The following is a 19,294-nucleotide window of genomic DNA, read 5'->3' as shown; positions in this document are numbered from 1 at the left end:
ATTTTAGCAAGACACCACGCGTCGCCGTGGCATTCCCGGTTTACGGTGTCTCTTTATCTTCTTCTTCCTCTTCTTCTTATTCCTTGCCGTTTTCATCTCGGATTAATTTCCTTTAAACCATAGCTTAGGAAGTATAACTATCAAGTTACGCTGTAAAGGCGCAAATCGCTAAGCTGAGGAATATACACCAAATGATCTTATATCTCGTCTCTGACCAATTCTAACATCATTCGCTCGCTTCATACGTGGGCAAAGCTCCAAAGAATTTGTGCGCTTCTTACACGATATGCGTTTCGCTGTTGATTATATAATATATACATATATACATCTTGAATATGTTTTATACGGTTTATTTATACCTTATACACATTCAAGTACATACATAAATCATTTCCCAATTGTTCATTTCATGGACACGCTATTTTACATGCGGTCACATTAGCTCCGGCAGTCTTGCTCTGCTCTCGTTGTGAATGTGCTCGATTTTTATCTTTCCTTTCTCTCAGCTTTTTTTTTTCCTGATATTTACACCGCATGAGGAAAGTGCAACAAGAAGGGAAGCGTACCGACTGTTCAACCTGATTTTCTGTGCAAAGATCCTAAGTTTCTGCTACTGTTCATATTTTTCTTGTTATTATTGACGTGTATTAACTAAGAAGTATTACGAAGAGACATCGAGACGTCTTTACACACGACTTGAAAGTACGCTCGGTAATGAGTTTATGTATTGTGTATATAATCACCATAATTACAATGCAGGGGAATTCACTGGGAACATGTCGTCGGAAACAATTTTGCAATTCTATGATATACCGGCAGTATATGGATTGAATAATAAATTCTCCGAGGACGATGTTTTAACACTGCTTACTTAGCTACAGAGAGCGGTTGTGGTTGAAAGTAAGGCATATAACATCGTAATTGCAGAAAATAAGAAGCAGACGAGTATGTTTCTCTACGTCTGAATGCGACAACTTGTAAAACGCATCCATATACATATATACATACACGTATTATATTATTATGCTATTATGCATGAGTTAAACGAGATCCAAGTCTTATCGCTGAACTCGATTCACGGGTCTATCAAACATTTTAAATATTGCACAACTCCGCGGTTTACACGTGGGTATATCACAGAACTGCATCAGTTACTCCATCAAAAGATCTTTCATGGACAATTTATATGTCATATAATTTTGTGGTCGGGGTTAAGGTCTTATTAGACGGATATTATCATCAACCAAAAAGTAGGTCTCGGTGAGAATATTGAACACTTCGCGATGAGATAAAAATCTGAAAAACTCTACGATAACCGAGATGATAAGATGATTCGTTTTGAATAATAATAACAACAAAAAGTCTTTAATGAGTTGTTGAAACAAAAATTTCTTCAACAAATTTCTAATGAAATTTGTTTTATTTTATATGGAATGAATTCATTGAGTTTGCTGAATACCTATGAATTTTTTTTCAAATTTTCGATGACGCAATAACAAGCAAGAGAATTTACTCGAATATTTCAAATTCTTCGAGGATTTATAGATATTTTTCATTAGACAATCATTTTTCTTTTTTCTGAGCTGACAGAATACTACCGAAGATCAAATTCAGATTAAAAATTAAATTAGTACGTGAAACTTGGCGTGCTCTGTAAAGGCATGATGCATACATGAAACGATGATAGAATTTCAATTATTCTTAGAGGTACTTTTCTAAAAAGGCACGCCAAGTTTCATTTACCAATTCAATTTTATTTTCTGGATTTTCATCAATGTATGAGTTAATTTGTTTTTAATTCATACTTAATTATCATTTGTAGTTGAATGAGTTTAGAGTCGGTCTAGCCATAGTGTGGCAGTAGTGTGATTCCAGAAAGATGTGGAAGCGAATTGCTAAGAATTGAGTTTCGATCATGCATTTGTTGTGAATTAACAGAAATGTACTTGGAAGTGTTATGTGACTTGAATTTTATTTGATGCAAGATGAGAACACATTTTTAATATACTTGGTGAAAAATTTTTGCATTAAACGTGCTTTTTTCGAGGATAACACTACTTTTCGTAGAAATTTATTTCATACTCGTTCTTACGTATAAACTATTTTTGGTAGACATTGATAACTTCGAAATGCAGAGAATTGTTTTGGAACAAAGCCATGATTGTTTTAAGACGGTTTCATTGCAGCATTGGAAAACCAAGTTTACCAGGTTATATGAGCATAAACTTAGCCTTCGCAAGACTACTAGCTCTTCATATAGCTTGATCGAGAGCTCTGCTGTTCAACAATAGCTGTTTATGTGGCATGCCCGTAAACCGCCTGTTTTTTTTGGCAAGGATAAAGATTTCAGGACGAGCTGAAGGCGAGCCGGAAGCGAGCCGGAAGCGAGTACTGAAATTATCCGAGCTAAAAAACGGTTTACGGGCATGCCACATACAATATTTTTTACGGTATGGGCATTGAAAAGCAAAACGAAGAGTGAGGTTATGTCGCGAACTGTTCGACGAAGCTACTTTATTCGGCAGTTTGGGATGCGCACTTCGAACTGCGCATCAAAACTGCGGAATAAAGACTTTATTCCGCAATCTTGTTCGCTGCCGTATAAAGCGTCACTTTACGGAACGAAAACTGCCACAAAAAGTGGACTTTTCAATGCCTATGCCGTAAAAACCAATTTAAGTTACTTCGTTTATTTGATGCTTCATGTGCTTTGTATCCTGGAAGATCAATTACAATTGGCAAGATATACTTTGTTAAGTTTGATTTTATCCACCTGGCTATGTTCGATATATTGAACACTCGATGCTACGTATCTCGCTTTATATACTTGAAGTTTCAAGTTTCAAGCTACCCAAGATTCCGTAATTATTTAAATATATCATGAAATCTGGAATAGCCCCGCGATGCTGGTGTATGATCCTGTGTTCGATCGTTCATATTTGAAAAACTAGCAGTCCATGCGCATGTTCTTAATGTCTAAAATATAGAAAGAATATTTTAATTTTCAGAATAGACAGAAAAATAGCTTATATAAAACAGAGCACTATACATTTTACATACATGTTTTCACTCAAAGTTATGACTCAAAGAATATATCAAACCAAATAATAATGCTTAAGTAATTATCTGCCAATCTTTTAGATTGCATTGTGTAGTACAAAAATTTCCAACCTCTATCATAATAAATGAATGAACAGAAACCAAGCAAAAACAAACCTGCGACTAGCTCGCACAGAACACAATATAATCAACTTTTTGGGGTAACAAGGCCGGAAAAGGACACACCAAAGTCAGAAAATACTTGTAAGACATCTCATTTGTTATACAGAATGGCAAACGTTGTTTACATTATGTGTCACGCAACTGACAAATTGTTAAAAAACGCGTTGTTCAATGAGAGCCCAGTTTTCTGTATATTTCAAACCTGGTTCGTTGCTTTTTGCCAGTATCAGCTGACTTCTGTAAGCGCCAGATCTACGCCTCTTCAGTGAACCCACATGAGAGAGGTCACATGCTTGCACCTGTGGAACAAGATACCAAATTGACGATACTTTACACATATTTTATGAGAAAACATATTGCTTTGAACATGCCAGCTGCTGTGGCACACTCTTGACATTCTGCAGTTTTTATTAATTCTTGGCCTTTGTCCGTCATCACGTTATGACGCGACGTACGATTTGCGACGCAGGTTGTGTTCCGGACTGATTTTTGTTTTCCAATGTATGGTGAGCTGGGCGACACGACGTAATTGGATGTACCTCATCGCTGAGTCGCCATAACTTCCTCGTGCGAACCTAATTATATAAAAGGTATATCTGTCAAGTTATATGTGAAGAAAATATAGATGCTCATTGATATTAATAAATAAATAATATTTGTAGACTCTGCTGGGTATAAAAAAGTACATAGAAAACACAAAGAATGAAGCAGACTGCGATTTACATGCATTTTGAGGCTATAATACACTTTCGAAATTAAATTGTTCACAGGCATCATGACTTCCTTCCACTGGGTCTGGTTAGCATTGTTTCGTCAAATTCATGACGAACGAACAACCTCCTCCTGCGCATTTTCTTGCTAACAATTCGTGCGTAACACTAATATTTGTGATTGTTATTCAGGCTGTTTCGCAAATTTTTTTCAATTTTAGAATATCGCAACTTCGTCGGCTCGATTTTTCATTTACACGTAGCTTGTAACTGTTTCGTGCAATCATTAGAGCCCATAATGCAGTCGTCGTACTTTTCACTCTTCACGACTCTCGATCACTGTTTCACTCACTCACTAATGTCATAACATAATCGGCATGACCCATTTTTACTAATTTTACAAATTGACTTCAACATTGGATAACAAATAAATAATGATGATTATTTTTTATAAATATTTTTACGATCGACAGCGTAATGAGCGTGACAGCACCCGGGGGGCGGCCATGACGGTTACACGGGTAACAGCGCCATCTGTCGGTTATGTTATCAACTGCTATACCCAGCGGCCATTTTTTATAGACTCACTTCGTAATATGTAAACAGGAACCGGAATTTAAAAGATACTAGTTTTCTTCTTCCAACTGGCTTATAACGGTTCAAAGAAGAAACCTCTGTGCGATCCCTAGCATCGATCGCTGCTGAAAGATATATCATTTCGAAAATAGAGGGAAAATGATGATTCACGCGTGTTACAGAAAAAGTTGACAATTCATAAAGACAGGAATCTCCAAATACTGCAGAAAAAAATTTCCTGTATTACAATATTATACATGTATATTACACTTCATGAACAAAAAGAAAAAACTCTTTTCGCCAAAAATGATGCGGATCTACTTTTGAATACTGTTCGTTTTATTTTATTTATTGTAATTCAAGTTTTTACTATTTTCGTTCGCTGTAAGTATTCATACTATGTCAAAAATTTAAGGATCAAAAATAACCACCAACCCGAAAATACACCCAAGGCGCTGCAGTTCTGCAAGTGCAATAACAGTTCCGCGGTAAAGCGTTGCGAATGGGCTGGAATCGTGATACAAAATCAAGCAGTCATAATATTTCTAACGAATTAATTTACTCTATTTTTTACTTCTTGCACAAATTGAAATCATTCCTTCAGGAGGAACATAATCATTGTTTTCACACGTCAAAAAAAGTAAAAGTTAGAAAATCGCGTTGTGACGGTTATTGTTGATTTAAACAAATTCTCCGTTGACGGAAGAAAAATGTACCCAAAAAAAAGGCACAAGGTGTAAATTGTAAAGAAAATTGTTCAAACTTGTATTTCTGAATGAAAAAATCAGTCAATGTCATTTAATTATAGAAATTTCAATTGAATTATCCTTTTTGTATGGAGTTGGTATAGACGTTCGTTTTGTTTAACAAATAAACAGATCAGGGGTGTATAAATTGTATAAGTAAAATTGTAAATATTATTTATTTTAAATCATTCATTCGCTAGATTAAAATATCCCTATAATACATAGAAGATTTTTATGACAATTACTCTAGAACTAGCGTTTTTCTTCAAACAATAACAGTGTATTTATCGTCCTTTTTGTTTTACCTAACTTATATTTTTCTCTATCGTTGTCGAAGTCGGTTCCGCAGTTTTCGTTACACAGATTTTGTTTTCGTAGATAGCTTTTCACTGTTCGTTTTTATACATTTTTTAAATTTCTCAACTTTTCACTTATAGTTTTCGAAGAACATTTGACTAGACTGTTTAAAGTAAGGAAAAAATGTATGTTGTAAAATTGAATAGATTGACGGGTGAAAGAATAAATCGAAATGTGGAATACGAGGTATTAATTCGATAGTGTTACTTCGGCGCCTTCTCGTAGAAGTAAAAGCGAGAGTTGGCCAAGACGGAAATTGGAAACTTGACAACTAAAGTCAAGCCTTTACGTATAGGTTTACTAAATTAGTCAAATTATACTTTGAGTAGCCGGGCTTATTCAAACTGTTACAACGTCGACATTTGCGTTTTTCATTTTACGCATATTTCAAGCTGTAAGTTATTTGACCAGTGACTCGATCGGTGTTAAATATATTAACTGAGAAAAAACGTATAAAGTATTAATTTATATTTTTGAAATTTATTTCATTTGAACTTGATTCGATTTTTCTCACTTTCCAAGCATTTGTTTCTCATTTTGCTTCTAAACTCAAAAACTTGCCCACTTCCATATTGGTCTCAAAATTTTCGTTTCTAACAAAGAATTCATGAGAATTATTTGGAGCCAATCGATTAGGGCTATTCATTGGAAAATTGGGTTTTTGTATTTTTGGGAGCAGTTAAAATCAAACCCGTGGTCCAAAAAAATTTTATAATCTTTGAAAGATAATGTTGTTTCACACTCTATACTACATTTAAAAATAAGTGAAATGGCCGATAGTGAGGGTCAGAAGTAGGTCGGTTTGGGGTGGAATGCTTGATATATTACATGGGGCATTCCAAGTGAAATGGAGGAGTTATTTGCCTCATCTCCTCAGATCCTTGCATAACCTCTTTTCGCATTGATTCCCCTTCAAAAGAAGCCTAATTTTCTTAAAGAATTTTCTCACTACTCCTTCAGGTGGCGCGACGATCGTTTTTATGTAAAAAAGGGATAACTAAAAAAACTCCATATTTAAAATTCTGAAGTTTTTCCCACAGATTTTGAGTAAAAAATAAGTATTATCTATCGTAACTAGAAAGTGGGCTGTGGCTGCCTCATATTTTTTTGAATTTCCAAAATAAAAGAAAAACATATACAAAAATCAAATCCTAATAGTCCTTGCAGAAGCGGAAAAAAAAAGAAAAATAAAACATGTCTAGGAAAATTTACATATTGTGCATATTTTTCAAAATAAATGAGAAAAACCTTTTTTTCTCAATAAAAAAGATAAAAATATTTTTCTCATTTATTTTGAAAAATCTGCAAAACATAAAAATTTTTCAATCGATGTTTTATGTTTCTCTTTTTTTCTGCTTCTGGAAGAACTATTAGGATTTGATTTTTTTTATGTTATTTTTTTTATTTTGAAAATTCAAAAAAAATATGAGGCAGCCGTAGCCTACTTTCTAATTACGATAAATAATACTTATTTGTTACACAGAATCTGTGGGAAAAATTTTAGAATTTCAAACATGGTGTTTTTTTAGTTATCCCTTTTTTTACACAAAAACGATCGTCGCGCCACCTGAAGGAATGGCGAGAAAATTCTTTGAGAAAAATATACTTTTTTTGAAGTGGAATCAATGAGCAAAAAAAAGTTATGCAAGGATCTGAGGACATGAGGCAAATGACTCCTCGATTTCACTTGGAATGCCCTATATACATATATATAGCAGATCAGTGCCACATTGTAGCTGCAATGTGTTGTAAGTTCGTAATACACCTAGCCGAGATCATTGAATTGTTTGATCAATTTCGATAAGGTCTACAAACTAAAAAGCCGATTATGTATTTCCTTATTTGCAAAAAATCTGCACTCTCCGTATAGTAACCGTAAATATACAACAATACCTTGTATAATGTTATGAAAATCTCTTTGGAAAATAATTTACCATTCTGCGCCTGCATTTTGAATCCAAATGGATTATCACGATTCGAAACATCGGCAACGTAACATTCTATATAAACTAAATTTGAAGGAACTTTGAGATGAATTGAGTATAACTAAAAACACATCGTGAAAAGAGCCTTGGAGAATCGTAACACGTTTGCCTACCTCAACACGGCGCCGCGTGTAAAAGGCATGCGGTGACGTGTAAGAGGCCGGTGTGTAACAGGTAAGAGAAAATACCAGAATACGCGTGTGCGTGCAGATGGCAAGCGAGTCGAGTCGACGTGTTACTCGAATATCATCTGCGCGTGCAAAACAGCTGGTTGAAAAAACTTCTTGTTGGCAAAAACATTTTTTCATCGCGGTGAAAGAAGAATATAAAAGCATTTTACACTTTGTCGAGACGTTTTGCAGCATTTTTCAAGCACCGGTTTCGAATTGGCCGAAGGACCAAGAATATCTCTTGAATATGTTTGTATATAACTATAAGCCTTCATATTACTCAACGTCAAGAAGATGCTTCTGTTGTTTTCATTAATCTTGGATTCTTTCATTTTTGTACAGCGACGCTCTTGTGCTCGTAAATATTGAACCAATTGGCACGACCTCTCTGTCCATATCGTCATCCAACGCCAAGGCGTATTAATACCTTGCTTTCGGAAATAAGTCGAACCTGGTTGCATCCCGAAAATCTAGACGATGTTTGTATCTACGTTCTACTTATCTATAATCAATCATCATAAAATATATGACGGAATATATTCTCGTCTGAATATTGGAAATCGAAACTGGAACAAAACTTACAATCAAACTATTGCAATCTTAATTTGGCTGAAAGACGGTACAAATGGTGATGTTATTGGTTGAAAAATATCTGCTGAGCATAACGATTGAATGAAAGAAAACGATATTCATTCGTACGTGTCATATTGCGTCGAATATTCCGAACAATCATCGTCACTATTTCTTTCCTCAATTCTTGTATATATATATTATGGTGATTTCTTTTTCGACGATTTTTTTGAAGTCGAACCTAAAATTTTGTTGGCTATGTCGAAGAAAAAATTTCTTGTAAGTTATAGCCCTTAATATTAATATTAAGTACTTTCCCTGGGCGTGCAAAAGATTTTCTATATAAAATACACGTAAATCAAAATATTTTTTTTCAAAATTCTCTAACCCAGCGGCATTTTATGCTATCGTATTGTTCTTGGTTGCAATTTACGCAGAATTGAACGATCTTTAAAAGTGTCTAGAACGGTACAAGTGCAACTTACAGTGGTGAGATGGTACGGGTCACTATAAAATAGATTTTTACTCAAAATTCTCGATTTTTTCCCTGTTATCTCCGAAATGATCAACTTCACCGAAAAAATGTGAAGAATAATTTTGTTGGAAATTTAATTTCCTACTAAAAGGTCCTGCAGACCTAAGTGCTCAGATTAATATTTCTTAAGATATCGAACTTTAACTTACTTGCATAAAATTTGTATGGTTTACTGAATCAAACGTTTTAAATTATTGATATTCCATTGGAATTCGATTTTTTTCGATTCGATTGGACCCGATCCATTCGATCTATTCTATTGGAATATCGATAATTCAAAAGGTTTGATTCAATAAACCATACAAATTTTATACGACACGTAAGTTAAAGAGTTCGATATCTCAAGAAATATTAATCTGATCACTTAGGTCTACAGGACCGTAATGTGCGTCGCCCATTTGGCGGCCGATTTTTTTCTCGAAAGTAGGTTAGAAAAAAAAGTGATCCTGAAAAGTTGAACTCGATACACCCAAATTCGGCCGCTAGAGAATTTTTTGAAATTTGAAAAAAGTCGATTTTTCAGTAATTTTCAAAAATTTATATCTCAACTTCTATATGACTTTGAGATTCCAACCAAATGTCATCCTTCTCTGCCAATCTTATATTTTCCAGAAAAAAATAGTCAGTCAGTGCAAACTCATATCCGGCTTAGGTGGAAGCTCCCAACTGGACTGCTATTTTCATAAAATTTTCCTTATTTTTCAAAGGCTCTCAAATCTACATTTTTGGAAATCAAAGGATGGTTGACGGCTTATATTTTTTGTTAAAGTATATTTTCATGATATCTGCCCTATTTTTCCTAATCGCTTCCATTTCATCAAGATGTCGCCATATAAAGCAGGTCGATTTTTAAAAAAACGCTGTTTTTGAATAGCTATAACTTTTTTCTCTCAACTTGAAATTCTTTGAAATTTTCACGGATTATGCTTTATTGTATGCCTAAACAACCCTAAAAATTTCAAGTTTGGAATAAAACTGATTACTACGCTATGAATTTTTGAAAATGTCAAATTTTCGATCTAACATGATATTTTTTGTGGTTTATTATAAGTTTCGATAATTTCACCCAATTAATCGTTGAAAAATTGTTCACTTGTAGTATGTACTAAGATTGGAAACTTCACCAAATTTTAACCTTCTAGGACTTACCGTTCGCCAGAAATGCCACATCAAAGTTTATCATTTTGACCTGACTGAGGTTTAAATGCGAATTATTTTCGTATCGTTACCGGCATGAAAAAAATATGAAAAAATATGTATCTCATGTGAAAAACTCTCACCACTTCCAAATATATTATTCATTTTTAGATAAATTTTCAATATCAACCTTAAAACACGTTTTTAGGCAGAAAACCGCTTTTTGTCATGCGCCGCCAAAATTTATCTTATTTTTGAGTTTTTCACGTAAAAGCTGATATTTTTTCAGTGAGGAACCCAAATTTTCAGAGTGGGATAGCCATGAGGTCTCACGTGAGACACGTTTAATTGATGAAAGTCTGTTAAAATAATACGTTGTTTTTCAAATTTAACGGGTCATTTTTATTTTTTCGAGGACAACTTTGGTTTTTAACCCGTTGCGTTCACACGTTCTACTTGGACAACAACCTTACAGTCCGGTTACACGGGGTCCAGCGGATCCCACGCACAAAAACAGAACCTATTCAATTTATGTTCTATTTGATGTATTGACTTGAATCTTGCGCCAAATTCCAATTTAGAATTTCTTATAAATGATTTAATAGTTGTTTTTTATTTAAGTTTTAAAAATAGTGCAAAAATCGATAAGAAACAAATAGTTACGAAATTTAACTTTTTTGTACTAAAAAATTCGTAGAAATTTCAATTTTTGCAATATCGTAAAAAACATTACGACATTTCACTCGGGCACAATAAATTTTTAAGTAAAAAATAGAGCTCTAATGAACTTTGAAAAAAGTATATTGATCTTGGAAGTTTAAAATCACGAATTTTGGTAAATCTCTTAAAATGACAATGGTACGTTTATACATGCTAAATAATGTGAAAGAAGTTGTTCTTGACGTAAAGTAGCTACAAAGTTTGCCTGGAGTCCACAGGACCCCATGTGATCCAACGGGTCAAGACTCTCTCTAGCAATGAACAATTCAAAGGAATAAAAATATTCTATTAAATCTGAAAATGAGCGTACTATTAACAGACTTTTATCAATTGAACATGTCTCACGTGAGATCCCATGGTCATCCCACTCTGAAAATATGGGGCCTTTACTGAGAAAAATCTGGACTTTCAGATGAAAAACTCAAAAGTAAAATAAATTTTGGCGGCGCATGAGAAAAAGTGGGTTTCTGCCTAAAAACGTGTTATTGAGGTCGATTTTGAAAAATTATCCAAAAATGAATACTGTGTTCGAAAAGGTGAGAGTATTTCATATAAAAAGCATATTTTTTAGTAATCTTTTTATGCAGGTAACAATACGAAAGTAATTCGCGTTAAACCTCAATTCGGTCAAAATGATAAATCACGACTTGCGCGTGCGTCAATTTCTTCAAATTTCATTAGCCGACAGTTACCGCCTAATTAAGCAGCCCACACAACACCAATCGCGACTGTCAAAAAATGTCCCTAGGAGTTCACCGTTAGCTGTTGTGGGATACCGTTTTCCGATAAAGACTTTCAGCTCAAAAAACTGCGAAAAGATCTGAGAATATAATTGGTAGACTTGCTCGTATACATATATATGCATATATATATATATATATATATATATATATATATATATATTTAACCTTGAATTTGTAGAATAAATGACTATCTAAGTCGCAATAGCGAGTCACAATAACTGATCGCTATCTCGATCCAACGGTCAATGCATTGTGCCATTCGCAAATTCTGCGTCACGCCGATCAGCACTTACGAGCCACCGTCATGCTACCGCGGTGTTTGCAAAATGCCAAAACGGAGCCCTTGTTATCTCATCAGTGCAATGATGATAATGGATTCGCCCGATTCCAGGTGGACGAATCCAACGAAACCAAACCTCTCCACCCATCCACATCGCTTTGTGACTAGATATATTCGGTATCCGGGTAACCCATTGCTCTTCGTCATCTTTCCCTCAACCGATGGAAAGACTGTTATATTATACAATAATACTGATGCAAAACGGACGCGAATTATACGTTTGGACTCGGACCCCCCCCTCAAGGTTGTGGAGGGTTATCTCAATGGAGCAATATTTCTGTTGACACGCGTCGAAGTCCGTCGTCGTCGATAGAGAATCATTATCAAGGGTCAAACAAAAATGCACCCCGTATCATGGTTATCAGTGTCTGAGCGCGTGCCCTCCGTGCGTAAAACCCGACGTGATTCTTCGTTGGTGTGCTACAATCAAACCACGCGACACATGAATGATGCCACTGTCGGATTGGCCGTCGAGCACGAGGCATCGAGTCCGATTAGTCATCGAGCTTATCGCTTATCTTGTGCACGCGTTTTAATCACTCCGTCTATACAAACGATACTGGAAATATGTGTGTTTTTTTTTTTCTTTCCTTTTTTTCGTTTAATGGAATCTTTTCCTCCGATTCTTTATCCACTTTTATCACCGATGTTATCTTGTTCCTATCGCTTTTGACCTTGAATTCAACAGTTGGTGAAAAATTTTGCTTTCCAATTACTTTTCCAATCGGTCTCCCCAATATAGTTTAAAATTTAGTAAACAGAACATTTATTGTAAGTTCTGTTTAATATTACCCAGTATAAGGGATAGCTATACAACTCTGTAAGTTATTTTTTACGGCATAGGCATTGAAAAGACCACTTTTTGTGGCAGTTTTCGTTCCGTAAAGTGATGCTTTATACGGCAGCGAACGAAGTTGCGGAATAAAGTCTTTATTCCGCAGTTTTGATGCGCAGTTCGAAGCGCGCATCCCAAACTGCCGAATAAAGTAGCTTCGTCGAACAGATCGCGACATAACCTTACTCTTCGTTTTACTTTTCAATGCCCATACCGTAAAAAATATTGTATGTGGCATGCCCGTAAACCTTTTTTTGGCTCGGATAATTTCAGTACTCGCTTCAGCTCGACCTGAAATCTTTATCCTTGCCAAAAAAAACAGGCGGTTTACGGGCATGCCACATAAATAGCTATTTTTCATTTTTTTTTTTTTGTTATCCTGAAGATGGCCGACAGGGCCCGGTTGAAATGTCGAAATAAATATTAATTTAATGATCATCTCCGAGGAATTTTTTTCATTCGTTTAAACTAATATCGTTACGAAATCTAAATCGATGTTGTGTTCGGTAAACGGCAATTATTATACATGTATCTATGCAGCGCCTGGGCAGGAATTTTGATTTTTGAAACATTTAATGCGCTTGCTCGACGTAACGAGTCAGTTGTAAAAAGTACAGGTTCAGTAGATGATTAAATACCATCCTTCTGATCCTTCAAGTAAATGGAAAGAGGATCGGTGAAGTTGAGGTACTTTCAAACATTTGAAAGTTCATTGTAGTTTGTTCATTGTGTTCTTTATTAATCATCAGCGATGCATAACAGGGATTTCGGAATAAAAGTAATAAAAATGGTTTTCGGGAAACCAAATGATATTCAATTAGTCTATCATTGGTCTAAGTCTTTAGCGAAATGGTCACATTATAAGGAACGGACAATATTTTGACACGGACCTTAATAAGGATGGAGTCATTTTACTGTAAAAAATTTCTGGCCGGGGGGTTAGATCGAGATTACTATATGTTTTTTGGGTCGCTGAAACCGAATCCGAAGTCCGTTTTCCCCCATCACGTCAGGTTTTTGACATAACCTATAAATAATTATTTCTACTTTTTAAGGTTATGTGATTATTGGGATTTTAGGTTATAGGATAAAGAAGTGTCGGAGTAAAGGGGTGAAGGGGTTGAATGGTTATGAAGTTGAGAGATTATGAGGTTTGACTGGGCTTGGATTACAAGATTTTTTAAGGTTATGTTAAAAACCTAACATGATAAGGTGAAGTGGACTTCGGTTTTGGATTCAGCAACTCCAAAAACATATAGTGAAAATGGCTTGACCCCCAAGCCAGAATTATTTTTTATTTTTGTGTGGCTGTGAAGACTTTTCGAGGTTATGTCACAAACCTGACGTGATGAGGTAAAGTGAACTTCGGATTCGATTTCACCGACCCAAAAAACTTCTAATAATCATAGTCTGACCCCCGGCCAGAAATTTTTTTTGTAGTGGCTGTGTTACTTTTATCTCTGGGATAACAGTGAATGCAATTCTATATATCTGGCGATTAATGAAAGAGAAGTTATTCGATACACGATAAACGATATCATGTTTGGTATATGTCGATTATAATACACGTATCGCTTTTCATGATCTGCATTCATACAAAAAAATACCGCAAATGTGCGTCGCAGCGGTCAAGTATTGGATAATAATATTTCCGCGCTTCGTTTGCTGCTGAAGTATCGTTATACGCGTATATCTGAATATCCTGTTATAGTTTTTTTATTATAGAATTTCTGTAGAAGTTAAAGAGATAGGTTATTACAACGGTTTTTATTTCTGAACTATGGAAGATGGTGTCACGGGTTAAACTAAAAAAAGGTAAAAAAATTTTTGCTGCGCCGCAGTGAAGTAGAATACGTATGGTGAAAAAAAAAATTATTATTTTGAATTCATTTGTTAAGATTCTTGTAGTAAAAAATGAATTAAAAAGAAACTTTGTCGTGGTAAAACTGGATTTTCTCTTCAATTCAAGAGTAAACGAAGAAAACCATGTTTTTTTAATCCACTTAAGCATCGTTTTCTCGAAATCTCAAGCTTTCAAATTTTATAAACTTTTAATAAATTTAATTTTAATAAATAAAGATTATTATTTATAATTACACTTGTTCTGTTTTATTGTGAAGGCAAGAATAGGGTTAACTTCGAATTAGGTTGACGTAATAGGGTTAACTCAAATCCTATAAACGACTTTGATTTTGCCAGAAATTTCAAAATGGGCGTTTATTAAAGATCGTATAATACATCGCAAATATTATGTAAGTTTGTTGACTTTAGAAGGCATCTATTCTAATTGACTGAGTGTGCGTATTTTGTTACATAACGTTTACAAGCTGAAGAATATAAAGTATAATGAAAATTATGCAATCATTCTTTGGATCCACTTATGCCGTTTTTCATGAAATCTTATTATGATGTTTCTGTAATATATTTCGTGGGCAAAGAGTTGCACAATTTGTGTATAAAATTCTTTAGAAAACACAGGCTTTATAAAGTTATTCAATCAAAAAAGATCAATGAGCAACTTGTAGTGACGTGAATCGTGTTTCCTGCGTAAGTACGACGTTAAAATTGCGGCTATCATAAATAAATATAAATATGATAAATGCGATAATTTGCGACAAATTCTTTGCGCACGCAGTCAAGATGTGTCTTCGGACATGAAAAAATATGTACTCAGCGTCCGTTTGTTTGTTGACAACTCTGCGGTGATAATAATTAGAAATGATAATTCTAAGACCTATTGCCAACATGTTGATATATATCGAAAAAGGTCATATATATGTACAGAGATTAGTCTCTTTACATATATGAGCTAGAAAGCACTTTTCTAATCGGGTAAGACTTGGATTAGTTTTGGACTTGCGCGAAATTAGATAACATAATCCTCTCCCACGATTACAACAATACCTACAGTACACTGTCTCATGCAATTCTACATTTTTCAGATCTACTAATTGTTAATCGATATTATGATTTGGTCATCCAAACGTGATGAATTTACATCATTCGATAATTTTTTTGTGACTCATAAGAACCTCGTTTCGTTGATTATAAACCAGTCAACGACGCAGGCAAGAAACATGCACCAAACCGCATTCTCAAAAATATTTAAAACTATTCTATAAATGCGGGAGTCGCGACAGTCGCCCAACGCAACGTTCTCCAGTGATTTCGGACTCGGAATACAGCCAAACCTGCGTTGAAAAATTACCAATATTCCAGGCTCGTAGACCTCCCCAGAACCTGCAAACCAGCTGACTTTGAGCCAGGGATTACACAGGAGTAACTACCTACGTAAATGAATTCCGCCGCATATAAACCATATCCTACTTACTACCCACCTACATTCTGCGAAGTATTTCCAATAATTGTAATGGTCGGAACACGCCCAGTTCCGTTCCGAGTAAGTCTGATTAACCGTCAGCGTTCCACGAGAGAAGAATGAATGTGAATTAATATTGCAGTCACGCGTGTATTACAGGTTTTCCAGACTCTCGCCTATAAATGTACTTGATTATTGTAAATTGATATGTGGTTATGGTACATTATATAATACACTGAAGTTGCAAATAGTTTGTGAAATGTGTGAGTTTTTCAAGTCACGTTGTGTGTGTCAATATTGATTCTACATTTTATAAACGTATGTCAATTTTCTGAGGTAATAGGCACCAACGTTAAGTAATTTGTTAAATAGAAATTTGCAAATTTTCAACACGTAATTAGAGCGTCAACGAAATTTTTTCCAGTTGAAACGCATCGAATTTATACTCGCGCATTGCTATTCCGAGTAGAACGGACGGTCGTTAGATGGCAGTAGAAGCGCTCGGCGCTCGCTAGAGCCCGCAGAAAGTAAGAATACTGTCAATCGTCACCATTTTGAAGTTAGTTACATATTGGTACGAATGAGTTTGTTATTGAAGTACCTACCTCAAGTGGATACAATGTGAATATAGCCATACCTAGAAAATTATTAATAACTTATTAGTAAAAATGTGATCTTAATGCGATAATTTAAATAGAGAAATCAATGTTCAAAAACACGTTCTTTTTAATATTTGTGCGATACTAATTGCAAGCCATTGCTTTCTATGTCACGCAATTTTATCTCATAAAATGATTTTCAATTGCAAAGTCAAATTTGTTGATAAGAAATTTAATCCCACTGATTTGGTTTCAAACATACGAATAGTCTGTAATTGTATAAAATATGTATTCCGTTTACAAAAATAAAAATGGAAATATTCCGAAAAGGCAATGAAGTAATTAGGTATCCTTGTAACTCGTAACCAGAACATAAGTTTCGCGTAATAATCTTTGAGTAAGAAACAGAAAATGAAAGCTCGCGTACTTTTTCCAAAAAACCACGTTGACTACTTCCGTTAAACCTGTATACACATTAGGTACTTCTCAGTGCGATATATTCAACATTTTAACAGAAAGTAACGTAATAAAACGTCTGTTGACAAGGTGAAAATCTCCGATCAGAGCGGTCTTATCGTCCTGAGAATGGCGGACATCTACTCTACTAGTCCAACCCTTGTGGTAGTAAATCGTCGGGGGGCTGCAGCTGTCTCAGAAGACAAATAACATTCCGTTCTCCTACCAACAGCCCCCGCATGTTTTTTCTTCGCCTACAGGCTGCAGAAGAAGAAGTTCGAACCAGGCCGAGTTATCGATCCTAGTCCGTGACAGTCTTCTTCTCGCGTATGTACAATATAGCCGGATATTGTACATATATATATATATATATATATATATATATATATATATATATATATGTATATATATATCCATGTATGCTGGGTCGGAGACGGTAGCGAAGAGTTTATTCTTGTCTAGGCTAGCTGCACTAATTTTGGACGTGCATGTTATATACATTATATGTACATGCTTTTAGGGTGCTCGAAAGTCGATGCGGTTCGCACGCCATTTCATTCGCCGGCTTATACAGATGTAACGAAGCTGTATGTGTGCGTTTTGGGAGAATATTTATTCATGTATGCACGGTTTACAGAAACGTTGCTGCTATATGGCATAGCTTGCAAAAACGTATGTACGTCTCGTCGTTTGCAGAGTTTGCATACGTGTACCTAATCATATAGTTAAAATACTTCGATGCAAGAGGTGAACTGATGAGACAAATTGAAAATGAGAATCAAAAAGATTGCAAGTACCAGTTTACATAACTTTTCATAAAATTATGCATCGAAGAAAAAAACGTTTTTCTTTTTTTCTAATTTTAGATCGCAATTCCTTACAGCCTCTTTTGTTCTTCTGTTGAATATTTCATCTCATGTTTGTATAGTTAATATAGATAACTCTGAGAAAATATGGTTATCGTTGAAATAACAAGAAAATTTGGTTTATTATTTACAAGTATTTCATGGTTTAACAGCTACAAAACTCATTTTCACTTTGTACACTCAGCATTTCATATATTTGAGAAAAATAGTTGAGAACTGTGTAGTAACCTCGACTATAATAACAAGGGAGTTTGTACTTGGATATTTTAGATAAGCGTTGTCGTGCACGCACCAACGATGAACAGATTTAAATGAAATCTTGTCTGCACTTGAAGCACTTCGAGTCAAGAAGTGTACGGTTTATTGATTTTAGACGCTGCTGCAGCCGCACTTATTGCAGTTGTCGTGGAATGGATACTAACAGAAAACAATTCTCATATACGTATATATGCCTAGACAATTTATGATGGGGAAAGTCCGGTTGTGGTTTATGTATCGGGTATTTCACGGAATAGAAATCAGGAAAAATCAGTCTGTCATTACCGTTTACAAGAATTCCTACTTCACGAATCTATATTGAGAATCGATATTTTCTTTTTATCAATCTTTATTAGTACGTATAAATATATACTTTAGTGGAACGTATTAAATCGCCGAAGCTATATATTTGAAATTATAACCTGTATAACTTTTGAAATAATAATATGTTCAGGTATATCGCAGTCGGCTAAAATTCACTTATATATGTATAATAAGTAACACATACGCGTTGAATATATATTATTTCAATACCCCGTAAAAGTTCTTTTTTTCTTTCTACTGATTCTCACTGTGTTTTTTCCCTGTCATAAGCAACGCGATTTCAAATCAAAAATATTATACGTGTACAACACACTTACAGGTTACAACGTTAAAAATGTTTTATGTATAAAAGTTGACAATATTTTCCAAGGATTTTTTTTTTTTCTTTTTATCGAAAAACGGTTTTATTTCCTAATTTATAACAATTTTCACACGTAACCGTTCCGTTCAATTACCTGCACTGTGAAATAATGACAACATACTTGCAATAAAACTTGCACTCTAAATAATCTCTACTTTTTTTTGTACTCCCTTGCGACCCCCCCCCCCCCCGTGTATTACGACTCATGCATTACATTATGCGGATTGTTCAAAGTAGAGCCAGACGTTATGTTGCTCAATCGAAATACTCAATGTCTGGAATTCGCGATATACGTATAGAAGTTATTCTGCGGACACACACATTGTACAGGGCATTCATACATACTCTGCACTACCGTGAAGTTCGTAGGGGGCAGCAGTGGCAGTTAGATAAAGACCCCCCCCCCCGGCCCCTCTCGCTCTCTCTCACTCTCTCTATCTTTCTCTCCCTCGCTCACTCTCTTCA

The sequence above is a fragment of the Diprion similis genome, chromosome 2, assembly GCF_021155765.1.
Source record: "Diprion similis isolate iyDipSimi1 chromosome 2, iyDipSimi1.1, whole genome shotgun sequence".
Lineage (NCBI taxonomy): Eukaryota > Metazoa > Arthropoda > Insecta > Hymenoptera > Diprionidae > Diprion > Diprion similis.
The sequence above is the reverse complement of the archived record's forward strand: the minus strand, read 5'-3'. Positions refer to the sequence as shown.